Source organism: Rhinolophus ferrumequinum, chromosome 12 (assembly GCF_004115265.2).
Source record: "Rhinolophus ferrumequinum isolate MPI-CBG mRhiFer1 chromosome 12, mRhiFer1_v1.p, whole genome shotgun sequence".
NCBI classification, from domain to species: Eukaryota; Metazoa; Chordata; class Mammalia; order Chiroptera; family Rhinolophidae; genus Rhinolophus; species Rhinolophus ferrumequinum.
In genome coordinates this window covers 51,086,219-51,108,692 of record NC_046295.1, presented here as the reverse complement: position 1 = coordinate 51,108,692, position 22,474 = coordinate 51,086,219, and the positions used below count along the sequence as shown (strand labels likewise).

The 22,474-nt window shown below is 54.3% G+C and overlaps 1 protein-coding gene across 5 annotated transcripts in view; it reads left to right on the top strand.

The window, feature by feature from the left end:
• The first annotated feature begins 9,078 nt into the window (after positions 1-9,078).
• Positions 9,079-22,474, top strand: part of CNTFR (ciliary neurotrophic factor receptor) — a 44,988-nt gene continuing 31,592 nt past the window's right edge. For 2 of the 5 annotated variants that reach the window (XM_033122908.1, XM_033122907.1), the window contains exons 1-2: positions 9,079-9,260; positions 17,256-17,376. The gene's annotated coding sequence lies outside the window, so the exon portion shown is untranslated. Of the gene's footprint in view, positions 9,261-17,255; positions 17,377-20,370; positions 20,393-22,474 lie in introns of those variants that run through there. The other 3 variants (XM_033122909.1, XM_033122910.1, XM_033122911.1) reach the window with 2 other exon arrangements.

The following is a 22,474-nucleotide window of genomic DNA, read 5'->3' as shown; positions in this document are numbered from 1 at the left end:
AGGAGAGAGATAGGCAGAGACCATGGTGGGGAGCTCCCACCAGCACTCGTGGGGAATCTGGGAGTCCTGGAACCATCAGGCAGCTGTGCAGGGGCCAGGCCTTCCCATCAGGCAGACAACACATGAGGCTTTCTGTCCTTTCTGTCAGAGACCAGGACTGGGACAGAGAGATACAGAGGGAAAGAGAGAGACATCAGAGCAGCGAGAGAGGTGGAAAGGGAAGCTAGGCCGCAGAATTCTTCATCTGCCCTTCCCTTCGTGCCACCCTGGGGAGCAGCCTGTCCTGCCCCTGCTTCAGATCCAGCCCAGGCAATCCCGCGCTCTGGTGGGCTTTGACACTCATTCTTTCTTCCCCACGCATTTATTGAGCACCTGCTAGCTGAGAGGTACTCCTGCCCCACATCTCCTACCTCTATTTTCTCTTTCACTACTGAGAAATCCTTTCTATTGTCTAAGTTCAACCCCCTAGGATAGGTTCTGCAATGAAGGATTAAGATTAGAATTTGGTGACACCTCCTTGTAAGGAGTTTGCCTAGTATACACTAAGGTTGTCTGAGCACAGAGAAGAGGTCCCTGAGGGCTGGCTGTGGGTGCCTTCTGGTTGGAGACCTCTTCTAGTTTGTTTGGGGAGGAGAGTCATTGGCCCAGCTGGTAGAGGCCTGGAGAGCCGAGCTGTCAGCAGCAGGAAGGATTGGGGTGAGAAGAAAACCAGGAGCTATCCTGGGGGAGCCAGGGAGTCCACGTTATGGTTTCTAATGTCTTAGCCCTGGTTTCAATTACCCCCAGGGTCCCCAGACTCCCCTGACCGCTACAGGCTCCCAAGCTTGAGGAAGGTCAGGACTCTCCCGGGAAGGCTCAGGGCTCAGGGATGGAAGTCTGGGGGCAGGGGAGCTGTTTCATCCTCTTCTCCTGTGCCTGGCTGAAAGAGGCCCCTAGACCAAGTAGGACTCCAGGGACCGCAGGGATGCTGGGGAAGGCGGGGCCTACACTGTGCTCACAGGCCCCTGTGGAGGGTCTATGTCAATCAGCTCCACAGCACCAACTTGGTCCCGCTGCCCCCAGCCCACTCCTGGCTGCTGAAGACCAGGGCTCTTTCTTGGGCTCACCAGGCTCCTTTTTGGTCCTGTGACAACCCTGACTCCTGGCTCTTCTTCTACCTGTGAGGCCATCACACTTCCTCTGCCTTCTCTGTCTTTTAATCATACTTCCCAGGGTTTCAGCTGCAATTCTCTCCTCATCTCCCTCTCATCACACCCTCTCTCTGCTCCCTGATTTGTCTTGTCACCTCCCAGTACCCTTAGTGCCCAAGCCAGTCTGGGACTGTGATGAATATCCACGCAACCAGCACTAGCACCAAGGCGACTGAGGGCATTGCGAGCTGTTGGACGGGCACCACACACCTCCCGCCAGCCAGCCCGCCAGCCCTCTCTCAGCTTCTGTGTTCTCCCCGTCCTTGCCCCTGCTGGCCACCATCCCACAGACCCTTCAACTGGACATGTCAAGCCCCAACTCTCTCTCCAGCTCAGTGAATGGCACCGCCATCTCCCAGTCACTCGTGCCAAAAGCCTGGGAGTCATCTGGACTTTTGTACACAATGTTCCCTCTGGGCCTGGCACACAGTAGGTGTTAATACATGTCTGTTAAACTGAATTTAATTTAATTTTCTCTTTTGGACTCCCCTTCTGCCTCGGTCTGTTTCCCTAGGCCTGGGTATCTCTGGCATTCAGTCTTCAAATCTCTAATTTTTCTTTGTCTTCCAAATCACAACAGTTGCATTTCTGGGAGTTGAGAGCCTCCTTTCTTCCCTGTCCCCCTACCCCAGGAGAGTGCAGGCTGGCCAGGAATGGAGCTGTTGGAGATGAAGGGAGGGAGCCAATCTTGGGGCCACATGAGTGTCAGTACTGTTAGGAAATCCCAGCCCTGTTATCAGGGAGGCAGCTTTACAGCAGCAGGGATCAAGGTCAGACTCTGCCTGGCACCAGAAGGGGACAGTCCTTTGAAGACATAGGCCTCCTCCATGAAGAATGGGAGGAGAGGGAGATCAGGGCCCACTGGGGTGAGGAGGGAGGGAGGGAGACAGCGAAGGAGGGAGGAAGGGACCCAGTTTGTGCTTCTGAGCTTCTCATCATTAGTTTCATGCAAATTTGTGCAACACAAAATGAAAAACTGCATCTGTGATTTTGCAAGTCTGTGCCACTGCTCCCACCTTCAAACATGTATAGTCCCCCTAACCCCTAGTTTCCCGGTCCTCCCTCGTCCCTCTCCCCACATCTGCTCCCTGACCATCTGCTTCTCTTTCCAAACTTAATCCAGACCCAGGATCGCCCAGGGGGAGGGGCCTTGGGAGAGCAGACACTGGCCTAAGTGTCCAGGGCGCCTGTTCTCTGCGTAAAGAGTGACACGGGGGCTCCTTTGGGGGTCATGGGAGCAGATGGAGAAGATGAATCCGTGTGCCTCCCCAAAGCCCTGTTCTCTCTTAAGCTCCATGGCCCTGCCGCAGGTGAGGCTGGAGGTCTCTCTCCTATGGGTCGCTGCAAACACTTCCTTCTTGGCTGCCCCACCTACAGTCTTGGCCTTTCTCTCCACCCTCTCTACCCAGCAGCCTCAATGATCTCTCCAAAATGCAAATCTGGTTCTATTCTTCACCTACTTTATGCCTTTCCAGGACTGCATGGCCTTGGCACCAAAGGCACTTCAGGATGTGGTCTCTTAGCCACTCAATCTGCCTCGGCCTGCCTTCTGGGTCTCTGCTTAATCCCTTATAAGATACCAAACCCTCCTTCCCATTCCTCGAGGCTGTGAATCACTCAGATAGGCTCCCTCCGCTGTGCCCTGGGACTTTAGTCCCCCAGCTCAATGTTGTCCTGCTTGCATCATTCATTCATTCATTCATTCATTCAACACTTACTTCAACCTATTTGAAGTGTTAAGAGCAGCTGTTCAATGGCCGACCTAGCTCAAGATGGCTGGAGATGGAGTCCCCAGAGCTGCCCTCAGGGACTCACAGGTACCACACAAATAACTCAGTAGTTAAATGGCACACTAACTACTACAAGGAAAAAGTATGGCACAAGGGGACACAACAAAGAGGCTTAGTCTAGGCTTCTCTAGGTGACATTTAGGCTGTCACCTGTTGCCTGAGGGGTCTGTGGAGTCAGACACTGAACTCTCATGTGAATAAATTATATACTCACCTATTTTGTTTAGTATCCATCTTCCCTGATTAGAATGTGAGTCCCATGAGGGCAGAGGATCTTTGAAGTTTTTTTTTTAGGCAAAAAGTAAACAGTAAAGTTCACAAACCCTAAGGGCACAGTTCAAGTTTTGACATATGTGTGTATGCTTTTGGACACGCCACCCCAACAAAGGTAACTGCAATTCTAACTCCTCCACCATAAATGAGTTTTGCCTGTTCTTGAGCTTTATATAAATGAAATCACTCAATATATACTCTTTTGTGCCTTCTTCTTCTTCTCCTTCTCCTTCTTCTTTTTCTCTTTCCCCTTCTCCTCCTTCTCCTTTTCGTCCTCCTCCTCTTCCTTTACTCACCGTTTTGTCTGTGAGCTTTATCCACTTTTGTTGTGTGTAGTTGCTTCTTTTCTATTGTTGTTACTATATCACAATCTATTCATCCATTTGGGTTGTTTCCAGTTTGAGGCTATTGTTATGAATAAAACTGCTATGAATGTTCTTGAACTCTACAATAATTTCTTTTGGGTATATATCTATGAGTGGAATTGCTGGGTCACAGGGTATACATATGTTCAGCTTAGCAGATCCTGCCAAATAGTGTTCCAAAGTGGTTGTACCAATGTACACATGCACCAGCAGTGTGTGTTCTAATTTCTCCACATCATTGAGAGGGCATGGATTTTTCTCTGTTTGTTTCACTGCTATATCCCATCACTTAGATTATTGCCTGGCATATAATAGGTACTCAATACATACTTACTGACTGTCTTGAGAATGGGGGAATCCATTAGCATTCCTGGGGTCCTGCTCTGGCCCTGACACTAACTGGCTGTGTGACTCTGGGCAGATGACTCTCCCTCTCTGAGCTGTTCCCTGTCTGTAGCATAAGGGGACTGAAACTAGGGGCTTTGCTTTCCTGTGCCAGCTGGGTGCTGTGAAAGCTGGACACCTGGTCATTCTTTCACTCTATTTGTATTGAATAAGGGCCTGCTATGTACCAGGATAGTAAGGGTGTGATCTGTGACGCCACTGATTGCCTCTTTCAGGTCAGCCAAAATCCGGGGCCACTTGCCTATCTCGTCCCCAACTCATCTTCCTGGAGCCTGCCATTCCTTCTTCTGTCTAGCCCTGACCCCAGGGGGAGGGGGTCTGGACCAAGCCTGCAGATGGAAAATGTGATTAATAATCAAAAAAACATCCAAGAGGAAGAGACCAGGAAAACAACTTGGGGAAGGCCCAGGGGAGGGGGGCCATGTCCTGGGCCTTGGGACAGCTCCGGCCGCCCTCCCGCCGCCCTTTCTGGGAATCTGCCACAGGAGTGGGTAATTTTAGCCAAAAGTGAAAAAGAAAAGCCACCCAATTATTTATGAAAAAACATGCCCCCCCCCGTGTAAATTATGCTTCTCTTGGGGGCTATCCCTACTCTGTTACTTCTCTCCTCGTGGTCCCCCTGCTTGGTCAGGCTGGGGGCCCTGGAGACACTGGGCTGGGGGCAGAGGAGGAATTTCAACATGAAATGTTTTGTTCATTAACAGAGAACATAGGGGGAAATTCCCTTTCTGCCTGGGTCTGGGCAGCCCAGGCAGATACTCAAAATCTATTATGAAAAATCTAGTCTGGGCTGCAGAGTGGGGTTGGGGTTATGTTGGGGGTGGGGGGTGGGGGTACAGATGTTCTCTCCTTTCCTCCTGGACTCCTGACTTTCAGTGGTTTCCTGAAACTTCACCCCTCCTCCTTTCGGGCATTTCATTCTCAATGTCCCAGGTCACCCTCAAACGTCCTTCTTAGCAAAACAGGAGGAACTTGGGTTGGACTAGAGTTAGAACTTCCAACTAAGGAGGAAAGAAGGATATCAAAGAGAAGGATGGGAGGACTTTGATCTTTCAAATAATTTAGAATTCTGAGAGAATATGTTGCAATCAGTAGGCAGCAAAGCTGAGGAGGGCCTGGAGCCGGAGTGAAAGTACCTCTTTCTCTCCAAGTGACTTTAGAGGGCCCAGGTGAGGAGGGAAGAGGCGTGAGCTTCAGAGAATTGGGGGCAATTCCGGGCTGAATACTTACATTCTCCCATTATGGCTTCAAGCCCTTTCCCATTCTCTACCTTTAGGGAATTTTTGCTCTTTTCTGGTGCCAGAGGTTGGAAGGGTCAGGACACACTTAGGAGGAGGTCCAGATGACAGGATTCCAGAAGGGCAGGATGAGGGTGTTGTGATTGGGTCCTAGGTGGTGTCCCAGGATGGTGTTGGGAGCTGTCTCAGGATGGGGGTGAGTCCTCCCTGGGGGGCTGGGCTGGACCTTGAGTATGTGAGGGGGTGCTCTGGGCCCCCCTCCCTTGTTAGGCCTAGGGCTGTGTCAGGATCGTGTTTCTCGGCGCCTGGAGCCTCCGCGAGGCCGAGCTGTTCCCGGGCCTCGGCCAAGCCGCCCCAGGCGCTGGCACTGCGTGAGGAAGCAGGGGGGGTGCGGGGGAGCGAGGGGGGCTGTGAGGGCGTTTATGTAACTGCCTCCCGGAGCCGCCCCATCGCCAAACCCCAGTGTGGGACTTTGTATGATTGAGAACGTGTGTAACTCTGTGTGTGTGCCTGTGTGACAGGCAGTGTGAATGAGTACATGGCTGTGTGACTGTGTCTATGTGTGGGTATTGTGTATAAGCGTGTGGCTCTGGGAGGTCCACCCTTCAAGAACCTCTAGTTCCCAGTCCCAAGCAGGGGACCCTGACTCCCAGTGTGCCATATCGAGTTTAAATACAACTGTTTGACTCTTTGAAACTGTGTGATTTTACATGACGATGTATTTGACGTTTGTAAGTAAAACAGAGAGCCTGTGCGTGAGTGTTTGTATTTGGATAGCCAAGTATGTGCCCCACGATGGAACTTTCTGATGGTATAGCAATTTAGAAATAAGCACTATTTCTGAAGGAGCACTGGAAAAGGTAGACCTCGAGTCCAGAGGTTGGGACGTGCGGGCAGGGGCCTCCTTCCTCGAGGACACATTAGTAGGAATGGGAAAGGGTCCTTGCTACCCAACGGCTCGGGATGGCACAGCTGACTCCTGGGGGTGAGAGGTGAGAGGTGGTCCAAATCTAGGTCACCTTCCAGGGTGGAGGAGGGTGGAGCCAAAAGTCCTGCCACAGAGCCCTTCTTTCATGGTGGGTATAAAACACTAGGGACTCAAAGTCAAGGAGAACTTCCCTTAATTTCCCAAGGCCTTCTAGGGTTATCAAATTTGGGATCCCCATCACTCACTTGCAGGGCAGTAGGGCTCCCAACTGGAGGCGTTTATTTCCTGCTGCCCACTGTGGGAGGGGCAGATGGTGAAGATGGGGTGACACTGGGGGCAGGGTGACCGTGAACAGGGGTTTGGCTTAGGCATAAATGCACCATAAGAGAAGGGGGCTGGTGCAGAGCCAGGAGTCTGGGGATAGAGGTGCCTAATAAAGCTGGAGAGGAGACAGGCAGAGCCTGCAAGGGCTGTTAAACCCGGTCTAAGAAGCCTGACTTTACCCCCACAGCAGTGAGGTCCGGGAGGGTTCAACACAGGCTTAGGAAGCTCAGAAGCTCGTGTGCAGATAGGGCATTGAAGGCGGCAGGAGCAGAAACCCACGAGTAATCTGCTGCCCCAGCTCAGGTGGGAGGAGAATCGGTTCTGGGCCAGGCGCTGGCGGCGGGAAGGAGAGCAGGCCGCACCCTGGTAGTTCCGTAGGTGGGCGCTGCCTCTGTGCTGGAGCCGCAGCCAGAAGGGGAAAGGGAATCCCGCAACGCCGCCAGGTGTCGCTGTGGCCTCGGGGAAGCGGGCGCGGCTGTGGGGTTGGGTGCTGCGCCCAGAGGAACTGCGGCTCGACAGGCGCCTTGTTCCTGTCCGACGTGCGCCTCTCATCCTCGCTAATTCTTTGACACACCAAAATGACCAGCTCCGGACCCCGGTTGCCCCGCGTAGACCTTGCCCCGCGCAGACTCTGCGCTGGCAACCGCGGACTTAGGCACTGCCGACCGCGATCCCGCGTCCCCAGGTGGAGACGTTGGTCCGGTGCGGAACTCTCCACAGCTCTCAACCTAGCAGAAGACTTGGGAGTATCCGGAGGTCAAGTCAGCCGAGCAATGACCCACAGATCGCGACGCCTGTCCGCCCCTCCAGGAGAGGGGCGGCCCCCTGAGCACCCAACCACGCCCAGGCCCAGTTTCCGCGCAGAATGAGGGGCAATTCCTGATCCCCAAAGATTCCGTCGCCCCTGCCCCGCTCCTTACCGGTGCCCACCACCTTATTCCGGTCGGTGGCTTGATGACCTGGAGGCTTCGGGCCGGGAGAGGCTGGATAGGGACACCTACTGTGGGTGGGGGTGTGATGATCTTAGCTGGACGCCACTATTTCGCTGTGTGTAGTTAAACCCCAGCCGGCCCTCTGTAAGCCTCAGCCCCGCTGACCCCTGCCGGTTGCACTGAGGGGATTCTGCAGCCACGGAAGTGAAAGTGAAAAGCCCGGGCAGTGGCGGGAAGATTTTTTTCTGCAATGGGAGTCCCCGAGGCATTTGTTGGGAAAGGGCCCGGGCGCTCTGGGCAGCCTACTGGGGGAGGGTGTGAGGAAACAGCAAGATATTTCCTTCTCTCTCTCCACCCCCAGTCCTGGAGCAGCTCCCTGGAGGTGCAAGGCACCGGGATTATGGGTCAAAGGTTAGGTGAAAAGTCCGTGGGGTGGGCCACTCATTCTCTGCCTCTGGCATTCACCCTTTCTGTTGCGCTCTCGAGTGGCCTCAGAAGTTGGTCTGGTTGTCTAACCTTAATTCCCCATGTTTTAGGCAGACCGGAGGCCCGGGGGCAAGTGAAGTGAGCACACGGCCTCTAAGAGGCCCAGGCTGTGAAAGGAAAGCTCGAGGGGTGAACCTCCGTCGCCAAACTCGTTCGTGCTGTCCAGGCATAGAAGGCGCACCCTCCCTACCCCTTCATCCTAGTGGAAGTTTCTCCCCAGGCCAGGTATTGGGGCAGGGGGCGGGTGAGAGGAAGGAGAGGGTCGTAGTGCTGGTGACACCGTAGACTTGATGGGAGACGAGGGCCTGGTCCCCCAGCCTGGTCCATCCCGGATCATGGGAGCGTAAAGCCCCTTTTCCTCCGCGCGAGGTGTGTTGTGTGCGTACTGCTGGGGGCGATAGAAATAGGGTAGAGGCGGAGTTGGATGGCCTCCTCTGCCCTAAGTGGGGCCTGGGCGCTCTGGCTAAGTGGGGCCTGGGCACTCCTCTCACAGAGATGCCAGCGGGAGGACCCCGAGAGTTGGCCCGGGTTGTGCCAGGATGTCGGTACAAGGCAGTCAGGGCCTGAACAAGCGGGAGTGTGCGCAGCGGAGACCTGGCCAAGGCTAAGTGAGAGTGTGAATGAGCGACCTCGGGGGATGGGTGCGCGCCCAGGAACCCTAGGGGATCCCGCGGAGTGGGTGTGGTATGTGGGTATGTGCTCGCGCGTCTTTGAAACCCGCGGTCGGGTCTGCGCGTGAAGCGCGGGGGCCACAGCAGTCTGGAGGGCGTTCCCGAGAAAGGCGAATGTGAGGGGGCCCCGCGTGCCAGTGCGGGCGAATGTGCCAGCGGGGGGAGGGTGCGTGCCAGGTCGAGGCGACTGCGGGGGGAGGGAAGCTCATAGGCCTGCGCAGGGTGAGTGTGCCCGCGTAAGCGGGCCGCGCGTGCCAGCGCGGGAGCGTTCCAAGGCGGGGGCGCGCGGGGGCCGTGGCCAGGAGGGGGTCGTGGCGCGCGGCCGCGGAGGCGCGGGGAGACAAGGCGGGAGGGGGAGGGGAACGAGGGCGCGCGCGGCCGAGCGGGCGCCCGCGGTCACATGGGCGAAGGAAAGAGGGAGGGAGAACGCGAGGGAGGGAGGAGGATGGGGGGGTTAAAGCTGCCGAGCGCCGAAGAGCCGGTGCAGAGCGGGCGGCGGCGGCAGCGGCAGCGGCAGCGGAGGCGGCGGCTCCAGCCGGCGCGGCGCGGGGTTCGGCGGCGGGATCCGGCAGCGGTGCTTGCTACGCGCTCCCTGCCTCGCTCCCTTTCGGGGGCGGTCGAAGGGCGAGGCACGGAGCCCAGGCGGTCCGAGGGCGCGGTGAGTACCCCGCGGCGTACCTCGCGCGGCTGGACCCTCGGGCTGACCGATAGACCCGCGGCCCTTGTGCGCGCAGTAAGAGGGACGGACACGCGTGGGCCCGCAAACGGGGGTGCGGACAGGAAAGTTCACGGGAAACTTTGTCCGCAAACTCGGGGGCGGGGGCGCAGGAGAAAAGGCCCCCCACGTCCTGGCGCGTCGAGGGTTGGGCGTGGTGGTGGTGGTGGGGGCGGACAATCCGCTGGGGGGAGGTGGCCGGGGCGGATTGTCCTAGTGTCCCCGTTCTCCCTCACTCCTCAGCAGCGCACGCGGGGTCTGGGAAAATTCCGGAGCTTGGGGGGGAGGGTCTCAGTGACCCCCGCGCGCCCGGAGGCGGCTTCCTTCTCCGGCAAAAATCTGGACTTCAAAGCGCCCAGGGGTGTGAAGAGACGCGTCTGCCAGTGTATGTGTGTCCGTGTGAATTCCCGTGTGTGTGTGTGTGTGTTGTCTCGGCCAGAGCCTGTCTGTGGTTTCCTCGTGAGTCCACCTGGATGTCTCTCTATGAAGTGGTTCTTCTCCAGTGTCTCTTTGTAAGTCCTGTGTTGTGTGTCTATGTGAATCCATTTGTGGTGTATCCCCATCTCTTTGTAAGTCTGCCGGTGTGTGTATCCTCCAGTGCGGTTCTGTGTGAGCCGGCCTTGGTGTCCCTCTGTTGCTCAGAGTAGTGTATCTCCCGTGCGTGGGGGCTGGGCCGCTGGGGAGGTCACCAGACGGACAGCTCTCCTACTCGGCTCCTCTCTTCTCTCCTCTCCCGAGCCTCTCCTGCGTCTAGCTCTCACACTCGGCCGCTCTCTCTCTTGGCCCCCTCCCCCCTTCAGTAGCTTCAGGCGGGCAGGACTATTTCACGCCTTGTTGAAAATTCAGGATTTTCTTTCTTTTTCCGTCTAGTCTCTCTTTGAGAAGCGTCTGTGTGTGTCTGTGTGGCTGGCAGCTTGTCTGCAACACTGGGTGTGTGTCTGCATGCCTGTTTAGGAGTGTGTCTGTAACATTAGTTGTTTTGCCTGTAATACTTGCTATATTTGTGTCTCTGTCACTAGGGGTGTTCAGGTGGCTGTAATCACTGAGGTGGTGGGAGTCTGGGTGTGTTTGTGCATCTATACTTGCTGTATGTCCAGGGGGTCTGAAACATGGCGTGTATTTTTGTGTATCTAATTCTGGGTGTGATGGTGTACCATCGCATGTGTGAGGATGGGGCTTGAACAATTGAATAGTCTTACGGCTGTAGGGCTAGCCTGGACTGGGTGGGGGGTGCTGTGTGTCTCAATAAACCATGCTTCCCGGTCTCCATTATCAAAACCCACACAAATCCTCTGGACTGGTTTTTGGGGCTTCTGGTTAGGATTGGTGGCATGGAACTCCATTAGGGCTAATACTCCACCTGGGATCCTGAATCTTCTACAAAGACTAGGAGTTTATCACACTCAAGACTTCTTGGGGCTCTGGAATTCACACAGATTCACACTGGGACACTTAAATTCACATGGACTCCCACTCAGAATTACACTAGGACAGTGGGACTCACACTCAGATTCACACTTATGTCCTAGGCATCATATCCAGCTATACACTTGAGTCCTGGGGTTTACACTCAGCCTCACACTGGGGCTCTAGGATCACACTTAGATTCACATTTCTATCCTGAGTTGGCTCGTAGACTTACATTGAGACCTGGAGCCCACACTCAGAATCTCACTAGGGTCCTAGGGCTCACACTTGGACTCATGCCAAGACGCTGGAACGTATTCCATTTACACTCACATCCTGGGGCTCATATTCATAGTCACAGTAAGACTAGAGGCTCACACTGAGACTCATGGAGAACCTGGGGCTCACATTTGGACTCAAGGACTCAGATAGGACACTGAGGTTCATAGACTCATGCTTTCATCTTGGAGCTCACACTCAGACTCACACCAGGACTCTAGTGATCACACGCAAGATTCTCACTTACATCCTGCGGTCACTTAGGGACCCAATGTTCACAATCAGACTTACAAAGGAACCCGAGTGCTCACACTCAGACTCACATGGGGAGCCTTGGCTCAGAATGCCCTTGAGACCAGGGGCTCACACTTAGACTTACTAGGACTGTAATGCTTATACTGACTTCTGTGGGACTCACATTTTAGTCCTGGGGCTTACGGTCAGATGCACAGTGGAGCCTAGGTTCACACTCAAATGTATACGTCCGTCTTGGAGTTCACACTCCGACTGACATCCCTGGTGATGACATTAAACTTACCTTTCCATCCTGGGGCTTATATACTCAGACTCACACTAGGGTCCTAGTGCTCAGACTCATTGCTTACATCTTAAGGCTTTCATATTCACATGAGGGCACTGGGTTCACACTTCGAATCACACCCAGTTGTTCTTTCAACCTGGAGTTCACATTCAAACCCACACTAGGATTGTGGTGCTCATACTCTCAGTGGAACTTAAAACTCATAGTCAAATACAGCCATGCTTTCTTTTGGCTTATGGTGTATGTCAGGGCAATTGGGGTGAGGAACAGAGATTGCTACAAGATCTGTCCCCTACAAAGGTGGGGAGGGGAGGGGATACATGTGTGATCCAATCCCTTACTTGGGCTAGGGGCCGATGGAGAGCGTGGTAGGAAACACTAACCCAGTTAAATTTTTCTGCCTTTTTTCCCCAAGGAGACTAGGCTCTTGGCGGGAAGGTCTGAGTAGCTTTTTGGTACAGGGGTGATCTGTACCCTTAGAGTCCCCCATGTGCCATGTCCGTGCACATTCCCCTTAAATAGTTTTGGTCACCCCTCCTGTGGTAGAGAGGGTCAGGTGTGGGGACATAAGACTCATGTCCTCTTCCCAAGACATCTCCCCATCCCAGCCATCCTTAGGATGGGAGGGGTGTGAAGATTACCTGGTAAGGGGCTCCTTTAACCCTTTCAGGGTATTGAATCTCTGATTCTAAGGGAGGTGATAGCCCCAGATCTGTGGTGAGAAGGTAGTTGGACAGGAGACGGAATTAGAAGATTGGAACCCACCTTCTCTTCTCTCCTCTGCTGTGGCTGGAGAGGGGTAAGGGCCAAGTTATGTTATATCTCAGTGTTTTCTGGAAGACCTGTTGAGCCCTTATCCTGTCTCCAGGAAATGTCCAGGGTTCCCCACTCTACTCCTAAGAACAACAATAGCCCTGGGAGCTGGAGGGGTAGGGTTGTGTTGGGCTAGGTAACAATGAACCCTAGGACTCCATCTGTCTTGAAGACACTGCTGGCAGCTTCACATACCCTCCCATTATGGGGCCAGTGGGTGGGGTGCCTAAAGTGTGCTGTCACCCCATGGGAGACAATGAAGTCGGAACCTGGCCTTCAGGCTCAGATGGCTGGGCTGTAACTAGTCCTTGTCCCTGAAGGGGACACATGCTCTCCAGCCTCCCTATGGGGGTGGGAAGCTTAGAGGCTAGGCGCCCTGCTCTCTGCCCCCCCATGGCGAGTTGAAGTGTAAATGAATTGGAAACATATGGAGTGGATTTTCTTTGAAATGCAGATGGTTGGGGGGAACCATGTGTGCCTGGTTTGGGGAGGGGGTCCCAGAGAGAATGGAGACTAGAACAGAGAGCTAACCCCTCCTCTCAACCCACCATGGAACATCAGCTGTATAAACTCCCGTGGCCCTGGGTGATCACACCCACCCCAGCTCCTGGCTTCCTGTGGGGACAGGCTGGGGAGGCAAGTAGTCCCTGTAGGCTAAGAGTGCTGAGGTCATCACCACCCCCCTTTGCCTCTGTAGAGGGCAAAGAGAGCCCTTAAAGCACAGAGCCATGCTGGGTTGAGGGTCACCAAAGCCAGGAGCTGTGGGGGCAAGAGTGGAAAGAGGAGCTGGGGCAGATGTGGGAACAGAGTTAGACCCTGCTGTTGTGGTGAACCCGTTCCTAAAAGCTGAGGCTAGAGCTACAGCGGAAGGACATGAAGTTAGACGGTGGTCATGACTTCTGGTTAGCACAAGGGCCGGTCCTGGGGTTTAGGAATAGACGGAAAAGTCCTCAATCCTACAGGAGGATGGGATTTTCCAGACCTGGGCAGTCAGTATGCCCCACCATACACTATACTTTCCCCTAGCAACACTCAGCAAGGTTGCATAGTAATTGCCTGTGTGCTCTGAGACCCAGGGACTGGGTCTGCTTTGCTCCCTACAATACCCTGCCCCTGGCACAGACCTGGTACATGGTAGGGGGGCAGTGTTGAATAAACAATACATCTTTTTCTCTCCCATCAGACTGAATGCTCCTTGTGGGCAGACCGTATCCCCAACTCCCAGCATAGTGCCTGGGAGGGATTAGGTGCCAATAAATGTTGAGGAATGAATCATTGAGTGGGACAGACCACAGGGAGAGGGGACTCCCTGGGGTTTGTGGCTGGAGACCCAACAGCCTCTGTTGTACACCCCTGTTTGGCTCAAAGGACCCCTGAGTTATTGCAAGCTAGACTAAAGGAAGGACTTCCCTGTACTCAGGGAAGGAGAGCAGATAGGTAGCTTCTTCCTTGAAAGACTCAGAGAGACTGGGTCAGGGCAATGACCCTGATTTTGTGGTAGAGGTTGGAGGTCACCTCTGTGCTCTCCCCAGCTTCAGGATTTTTCAGAAGTTGGAAAGAATACTTCTCTCCCTGTGTGGTTGTGAGCATGTCCCTTGCTTTCTCCAGGTCTGGGTTTCTCGGACTCTAGCCGAAGCATTGGACCCCATCTCTGAGCCTCTGAGGCTGGGCTCTGAGGTTGTTAAGCCGTTGTAGGCAGCGTGGACTGTCTGCATTGGTTATTAACGGCTGGTTCTCTGAGAACACAGGGTTCAGATCCTAAAAATACGCTGTCCAGCCAGAGCCTAGGAGTTGCCAGTGTGGTCTGGTGTAGCACTGGCTGCATCTTGATCAGACAGACACAGAGCCGGGAGAGACTGGGAGAGTGTGGGGAAACTGAGGCAGCTTGGGCAGGAGAGTCACAGGAGCTAGAACCTTTGTTTTATATAGAACAAAGAGTGATAAAATTAGTGGTGACAGTCAAATTATGGCACCATTTAGGGTGGGGGGGTCCAAACTGCAGCCCGCAATCCATTTTTTATTGGCCCGCAGCAAATTCCAAAAATATATTTAGTTTACTTAAATAAACCAGGTGAGGCAATACGTACTTCACCTCGAGTGAGTGGCCCGGCTGTTTGTGTATTTTTCCGCATATGGCCCTTGGTGAAAAACGTTGAAAAAAGTTTGGACACCCCTGATTTAGGGTAATCTCTTGTCTGCAGTGTGGTATCAGACATAAAAACGAAGTAGTCAGTAGTAACCATTTCAAGTCCAGCTTCAGGATGTTCCAAAATAAGTGTGTGGCAAAGAAAAACATCTCCAAATAGCCTTTCCTGAGCCACTGCCCCCATCCCTACCTCCTAGAGCCCTTCCTTGCAGCCCAAGTCCCAGTGAGGCTCTTGCTTACCCCTTTCATAGGCTCCACCTCATCTCTGCCCCCTAGGACTCTGTGTAGCCCCTCTTCCCAGGAGAACAGAGCTGCATAGTGGTCCCACAAAGGTAAGAAGAGCTCTGCCTCTGAGGGTAGATACCGTGTGACCTTGGCCCGTGAGCTGACCTTTTTGGGCCCCTCTGTGAAATTGCAGGACTGGGGGGCTGGGCCCTTGCCCAGGCAGGGAGAGAAGGCGGCTTTGGCACACATCCAGGCCCCTGACGTCAATGACTCTCCAAATAATGGAATCAATATTGGGTGGTGGTGGTGGTGGGGTGGGGGGACAAGCGTGAACCAGGCCCCTGCGATTAGAAACAGATCAGCACAAACCCGCAGCTGATTCTGATAGAGCTGCCTCGGAGAGCTAGGGTGGGAGGCCTGGAAGGAGGTGGACCTGGGGGTGGCGGGAAGCTTCAGGAATGGGAGGCAGAGCCACCGAGTGTCTAGAGCATGAGGGTACACATGTGGGCAGAAACTCGGGCTGCCTGGGTTGGAATGATGAGTGGGGACCCCTGTCTTGATCCCTTCCTCCTTTGAGCCACTGGGGTTTTAAGACTAGGGGATGTTTGTGAATGGAGACTTCTTTCAGCCAGTGAGTGGGCAAGGGGAGTTCAGAGTTCATCTTTCTGCATCCTAGACCAGGGCCCCTAAGTTGTATTAGGGGTCACAGGTTATGCCCAGGGTAGAAAGACTTCTGAGTAAGACCTAAGGGAGATGACCTTTTGCTTGGAGGCAGAGGGCATTAATCCAAGAAAGATGGGTAATCCCCCTCAGATTGGGAGTCTGGTCTCCTTCATCAGCCCATGTTCTCTCAGCATCCTAGAAGGCAGCAGGTGAGGATGGAGGGGGCCATGGATACATAGGGGGCTGGCCTGGCGGCAGCTGACGAAAAACAGGAAGAAGGGCTGGGGGAGCAGCTGTAATTATGGGGCATTTATTATTAATCAGATGAAATTGCTGGAAGCAGCTGGTGTAATCTGCGTAGCGATACAGACACTGCATGCCCCCCCAACACATATGCGTGTGCGCGCGCGCGTGCGCGCGCACACACACACATCACACACAGCCTAAGCCTTGTTTGCTTTCACAGTTTTTTTCTTGTGAAGGTTGGATGGATCTATATGTGTCTGTGTCTGCTGGTGTGTATCTGTCTGGTTTTTCACGTCAGCCTGTACCCTCCTCTCCTTCTATTGTCTCCCCCTCCCCTCCACTGTCTCTGTCATTCTTTGGCCTGATGTGTGCCTCCTGTCTCTGTCTTCCACTCTGCCTCTCTCTCTTTGGGCTTATCTCTTGGTGTGTCTCCATCTGTTATCACCAGCCAGCGCATCTCTAACGTCTTATTTTAGTTTCCAGCCATCTCTCCCTGGTTGGTGGTTTCTCTGTATCTCTGGGTAGAGTTAGATGACATGGAGTCCCTTTCTCATGGGTATGTGTTTAAGCACCTCTTCATGCCTTTGGGACCTGGTTTTGGGGGAGAGGGACATTTGGATCCTGAGGCTCTTCTTGGTCTTGTAGGTAGTGAGGGCTCTGTTAAGTGACTGGAGCCCATAGAAGCAACAGTGGCTTTCAAGATCATCCTGAGGCCAGCACCAGCTCCTTTACCAGCTACCAGCTGTGTGACTTTGGGCAAGGTGCTTTTGTTCTCTGAGCCTCAATTTCCTCATCTGTAAAATGCAAACAGGATTACCTCTAACAGTTGTTCTGATGATTCAATGGGAAAATGCATGTTAAGTAGTTATCATGGTGTCTGGCTCACCAAGGACCCTGAGGAGGGTTAGCTGTTACTGTATTATTATTGGGAAAGGCACTGTACAGGTGAGAGAGATCTGCAGCGGCAAACTGGTGTAGCAGAAAGGCTTTGGAACTAAGACTCAAATCTTGCTCTGTAACTAATCAGCTACGTGGTCTTTAGCAAGTTACGGTACATAACCTCCCTGAGTATCAGTTTTTTTCAACTGTCAAATGGGAATAGTACTAGAACCTACCTCATGGAGAAGTCATAAAGATTAAATGAGATAATGCATGTAAAATGCCTAACAATTCCTGGCACCTCACAGATGCTCAAGAAATCAGAATGGTGACAAGGGAGAGTAAAAGGATGGTAAGATGGTGGGTGTTTATGCCCTTCCATTAGCCATGTGTCTCTATATGAGTATGCATGTGAGAATGTGTGTGATACGGAGGTACTTGTGTCTGGGAACTGATTGTGTGTGGATTTTGGATTGTCTCTCTGTGTGTATAGTGTGTATCTGTATGTGGTGTCAGGCCACTGGCTTCTGGCCTCCCTTTGTCCCTGTGGTTCAGAACCTGAAGTCAGCAAGGGTGCCAGGTGGAATTTGGACTACTCCCAACTTTTCCTCTTTTAGATGTTTCTCTGCCTTAGTTTCTCCTTCTTACTAGTGGGGTTGTGAGTATGGAACAAGCTTTGAGTTGGACCAAGACCTGTGGTGTCTCTGTGACCTCTGATTTGTGCCCCTTGCCCTTCTAGAACTCAGCCTTGTCGCATCACCCCCCCGCCCCCCACCTTGGTTTTGGAAGTCTCAGGACGAGTTTGGTCTGGAGGAAGAGGAGGACATTGATGTGCTCAGTGTGCGGTCAGTGGTGAAGAGGTATGTGCTGGGGACCCAAGCAAGGCAGGTCAGTCTCAGGGCATCAGGCAGATACAGTGGGTGGAGCTGTAGGTCCCGGGACATGAGTAAAGGAGTGCCTGAGATCCCTCCCCCTGCCCTTCCTCCTGAGGCTTTCTATGCTCTCATGTCAGGCCCATAAAGGGGAAGAGACTTACCCATAGTCACACAGACAAGGGCGAAGACAGGTCAGTAAACTGCGTTCTGCATGAGGGGGCTGAATCCTGGATGTGGGAATATGTTTCTATCTCGTTGTCAGGCTCCCTCTCTGCCCCCAAAGTGTCTCTCTGGCTTGATAGGGGAAACAGCTGAGTTTGGAGGACATAGGATGGGAGGTCAGAAAGTCCAGAATCTTCTGGGGCTAGCCGTAGGGCTGGGCCTGGTTCTCCCCTCCTTTCATTCAGGCTAAGCAAGGCCCCCGGATTGGCAGCCCGGGGGTGGGGTTGTGCAAGGAATTGAGGCGCTGGAGCGGAACGGAAGGGCCTATTGTCCAAAACCCGCCAGAGGCCCACAAAGGCCGGCTGGGCTTTTCATCTCAGCTCCCAAACAGACTGGCCATTTTCCCGGCCCCGCGGAACTGACCCTTCAGAACTAGGACTGGGGTGTTGTTCAGGGTGGGGTGGGGGTATCCCAGGCTGACACATGGCCATAAAAAAGACTTAAAATGGAGCTGGGATTCTGAAGAGAAGGAGGGGAGGCTCCAAAGGGCTGTAGAGGGTTAAGATTCCATCTCACTCTTCCCAGAGGACCAAAGGACAGAGTGAGGTATCTGATAGAAGTTCAGATTTACACAATAATGGGTAATAAATATTTATAGGGGGCACACCTGGGAGGAGTCTGATGGCTAGTTGGGAAAGTGAGTTACTGAGCTGTGAGGGCACATAATCCTCCCCCCAAATTGGGAACACTTTAGGGAGCTGGAACGGGCTGGAGAAGAGAAGGCTAGTGGTCAAGCAAGAGAATGGGCTCCCTGCAGCAGGAGGGACTGAGGCCAGACGGCAGGAAGGACTTCCTGCCAGTGAACAGTAGCTCAGATGCCCTGACCCTGTCTCCAGGGACCCCAGAGGATCGCAGAGAGCAGGGGAGCTGGAGAACACCCCCAGGGGTTAAGGCTGAGGCAGCTTCTGTGGAGGCTGAGGAGGAGGCTGGAGGGAGGACTTGGCAGTTCTGTCCACTCTCCCCCAGCAGCACCTCCAGCTCCACTTTAAAAACAGCTTTTTAATTTAACAAAGTGGATGAAAAACTGTTTTTGGAAATAAAAGATATCTGCTGTCTCCCAGGCTAGCACTCAGCCCTTGCAGAGAGCCTCTCTGGGTTTCTCCCGCTGCCAGTGGCTCCTTTCTTCTCTCTGTGTCTCTGTCTCTCTTTTATTTATTTTTGTTTCTGTTCTGTAGGCACCCCAGGTTCCCCTTGGCCTCTCTCCCCATTTCAGTCTCTGTGGGAGTCTCATCCTCGTCTCTTATCTCCATGTCTGCATTTCCTTCTGTCTCTCCTCTCCCAGTCTCTCTTCTGGGGCTTGTCTCTCTCCTGATTTGTCTCTGTCTCCCAGCCTGTCTCAATCTCTGTCTCCCTTCCCCCCTTCCTTTCTCCCCCAACCCCTGCTCTAAATGGGTCTATTTAAAACACCCGACGCTGCCAAGTCAGAAAAGCGTCTCCTGATAAAGCGCATTAGGCAGAGGGAGGGAGGAGGAAGGAGGAGGGAGCAGCGGGCGGACGGATTGATCCAAGCCCGTAACCCCATTAATCAGGCATCGTGGATCCCCCTCCCTCCCCCAGCTTCAGCCCCTTCAGAGCTAAAAGCCCCTGAAATATTTATCACCCCTCCCCCATGGGGAAGTGAGGAGGGTTGTGTGGCCCTTGGTGTGAGCATCCCCAGCTGCCTGGTGCCCTCCCCCCCACAGCATGTATGTGCACACGTGTGCATGTGCTCATGTGTGCACGCATGGCTGTGCACACCTGACAGGCCCAAGGTCCAGCGGCCGTCTTGCCCCCCCACCCCCCCACTATCTGAGCAGCCAGGTCCCCTGGGCAGCCCCTGGGAACCCAAAGAGTCTGGCTGGGATCCTGCCCTTTGGGAAGGGTTGGGTATGCAGAACAGGAGACTTTCGGGTCAGCTGGAGGTCTTCATGCCCCCCTCAAAAGTGCAGTACCTGGAGGACTGGATGACATTGCACTGCCATTCTCAGAAGGCAGGAAGGTGAGCTGGGGTTCAGTGTCCAGATTCCCCCAAATTTCCAGTGCAAGAAGTAACTTGGGGAATAGAATTGGGGACTCCATGTTCCTAAAATGCATGAAGATAACTTGGAAGGCTGGCTGAAGTTCCCCATTTATCCTCATAGGGTAGGAATATGACCTGGAGGTGGGTGGGGGGGGCCTCCCATTACCCTTAGAAATGCAGAAAGGTGACCAGGGCCCGGGTGGGGGTTCCCATCACTTCCTGAGGTCCCATCACTCTCTGGGGGTGATGAGACTGGATCGCTGATGCCAGGGCTTACTGATTCCCCTGGCAGCGGAGGTCAGTTCTGAGACATGCAGGGATCTGTCCGAATTGGTCTGAGGCAACTTCACCCTGGGCAGGGTCAGGGAGGCCCCGGCGCCCGGAGGGTCCCTTCCCTCTCCCCTCCCCCTGCATCAAGTGCCACATCTCCTCCTGACTCAGACAATTAGATTCAAAGGATGACCTCACTGCCTGCCGTCCCTCTCTCGCTCCCTCCGCTCGCTCGGCTTGCTCGTTCGCTCGCGGCGCGCCCCTTCCTCCCCTCCTCCCTGCCCGCTCGCCGCCTCGCTCGCTCGCAGCTCGGCCCGGCCCCTCGCCCGCCTGCTTGCCGGCCGGGACTTTCGTGGGGACGTCCCCCCACTCCTGCCTCCTGGGCCAGCCCGGGCCTGCCCGGGCCGCTCTGGCCTCAGCCCCGAGCCCCGGGGGCCCGATGCTTGCGGGCGGGCGGACTGACCCACTGAGCGCCGGAGGCACCGACGGGGCGCCTGCGCGGGGACCCAGGTCAGTGGCGGCGCGGCGCAGGGCCGCAGAACTTGTCACCCCCGCTGCCGCTGCCGAGACGTCCCCGCCTGCCCGCCAGCCCTCCCTCCTGCTTCTTACTCGGCCCCCACCCCCCGCGGCTGCTCGGCGTGCTCCCCCTGCCAAGCTGTCTCTCCTCTTCTCTTTCTACCCCCAAAGCCCCCCTGCCTCTGCAGCCGGTGGGAGGGACTGGGACTTCCTGAGGTCCCAGGGATGGGGCCGGGGCCCATTGGCTGCAACTGGACCAGGCCTCTGAGAGAGGAGAGTGTTCTGGCTGTGTCCATTGGCCGGGGGGAGGGACTACCACCTGGGTGGGAAGGGGGCTACTGAGAGAGAGGCCCAGGGTGTGGGGGTGACATCTAGACAGGATGAGCTCCTGATATCTCTTTTTTCACATTCTGTGGGCTTCTTGCCTGGCTTCATATGTCCCCACCTCCTAGCTAACTTTATTCCCCACTGCCTGGTTTCATCTGGCTCCCACAGCCTAAGTTCTTTTGGCCCTGTCACGTGGTTTCCCTAGACCCTGCTTCCTGATTTCTCTTGTTCCCATTGCCTGCTTTCCACAAGTCTCTTATCCCTTGGTTTTATGGATTATCCTGCCTGGTTTCTGCTGCCTGGTGTTTGCTCTCTTGCCTGGCTTCCATGGAACCCTAGCGGGCAGGCTCCCTTTAGGACAGAGCATCAGGGCCCAAGCTACACCTGGAGTGTCAAGTGTGAGGATGTCAACAGCATTGCCAATTGTTTTCAGGTTGGGGCCTGGCAAGCACAGCTTGGCTTCAATTCTGCTTGGACAGAGACAGGATGACCTCTCTTGTGATGGGAGGTGGGGCTGCAGGGTCTCGATTCCTGTTCTCGGTGGTGACCAGCTTGGTCAGTGCTATCCCCATCTCTCTTTGGACCTGACAGTGATGACAAGGGCCTTGGCAGGGCCTGGGGATTGAGGTTGAAGCCCCATCTCTTTTCCCTTTCCTCCCCTCCTGCAACCAGGCCTGTCATTGGGATGCCCTATAGACTATTGTGGGCACAGAGAGGTTTCGAAGAGGCCTGGGATCACACAGCAGGTAGCTAGGCTGAAAGCTCCTTCTGATCCTCATCCTGGAGAAGAGTGGGTGAAGAGGGGAGGCAGTAGCAGTCTGGGGAGCGGGCTGGTTTCTGGGGTATTCTGGCTCCTGCTGTTACCAATACTACCATCTCTTCACCCAGGAGCTTCTTCATCCCTCCAGTCTGGCCTGGATCTCCCCTCATTTCCAAATGCTGATGAAAGCAGAATTAGGGGAGGAAGTAACTGCCTAGGGAATAATCGTCTTATTTCCTCACTTTTTAGGAACCAAACGAGTCCCTCCTTCCTGTGTTAGGCCACCCTAAGCTTTACACCCCTTCCCCCAAGCACAGCCTAGGCAACCCATTGTCCCAACACAGAGTGACTGTTCTGAATAAGTATCTGTGTATTGCCCACCGCTGGGTATAGGGGTGTGAGAGGCTGAGGGTTTGAGTTTTTGGAGGTATGATGGTATCTGTGTGGAAAACGGACTGTTCTGAGTGTGTGATGGTATCCATATGTGAGGCCATCACTGTTCTGAATGAGCATGTGTGAGAAAGTTTGTGTGTGTGACTGTAATGCGTGTGTGCACGCACACCAGCGTATGTGAGGCTGTGACAGCGGGTGTCCACGTGGGAGGCCATGATGTGTGGCCTTGATGGTACACTCTGAATGCCAGTGTCTGCGAGAGGTTCCTGGGTGTGTCTGTAAAGCTCTGGCTGTGTGTATGTGGAAGTGGGGGCTTTGGGGAGCTCTGCTGGGTGGTCATGAGAGCCCAAGTGTGTGCTACAACCCTGGGTGAAGCGAGCACTGGGTGCTGTGTGAGCATGTGTGCGCTCGCTCGTCGTCATGCCTGTGTTTACCCATCAGGAACAGATTGCTCTGGCTTCCCCACTGTGAGGAGGGGCGTCAGAGGGAGGGAGGATGGCTTGCTTGTGCCCAGCAGACCAGAAGCTTCCTCAGGAGTGTGTGCAGTATGTGTGCATGTTGGGGGGCAGGAAGAACAGGACACTTACATGAAGACA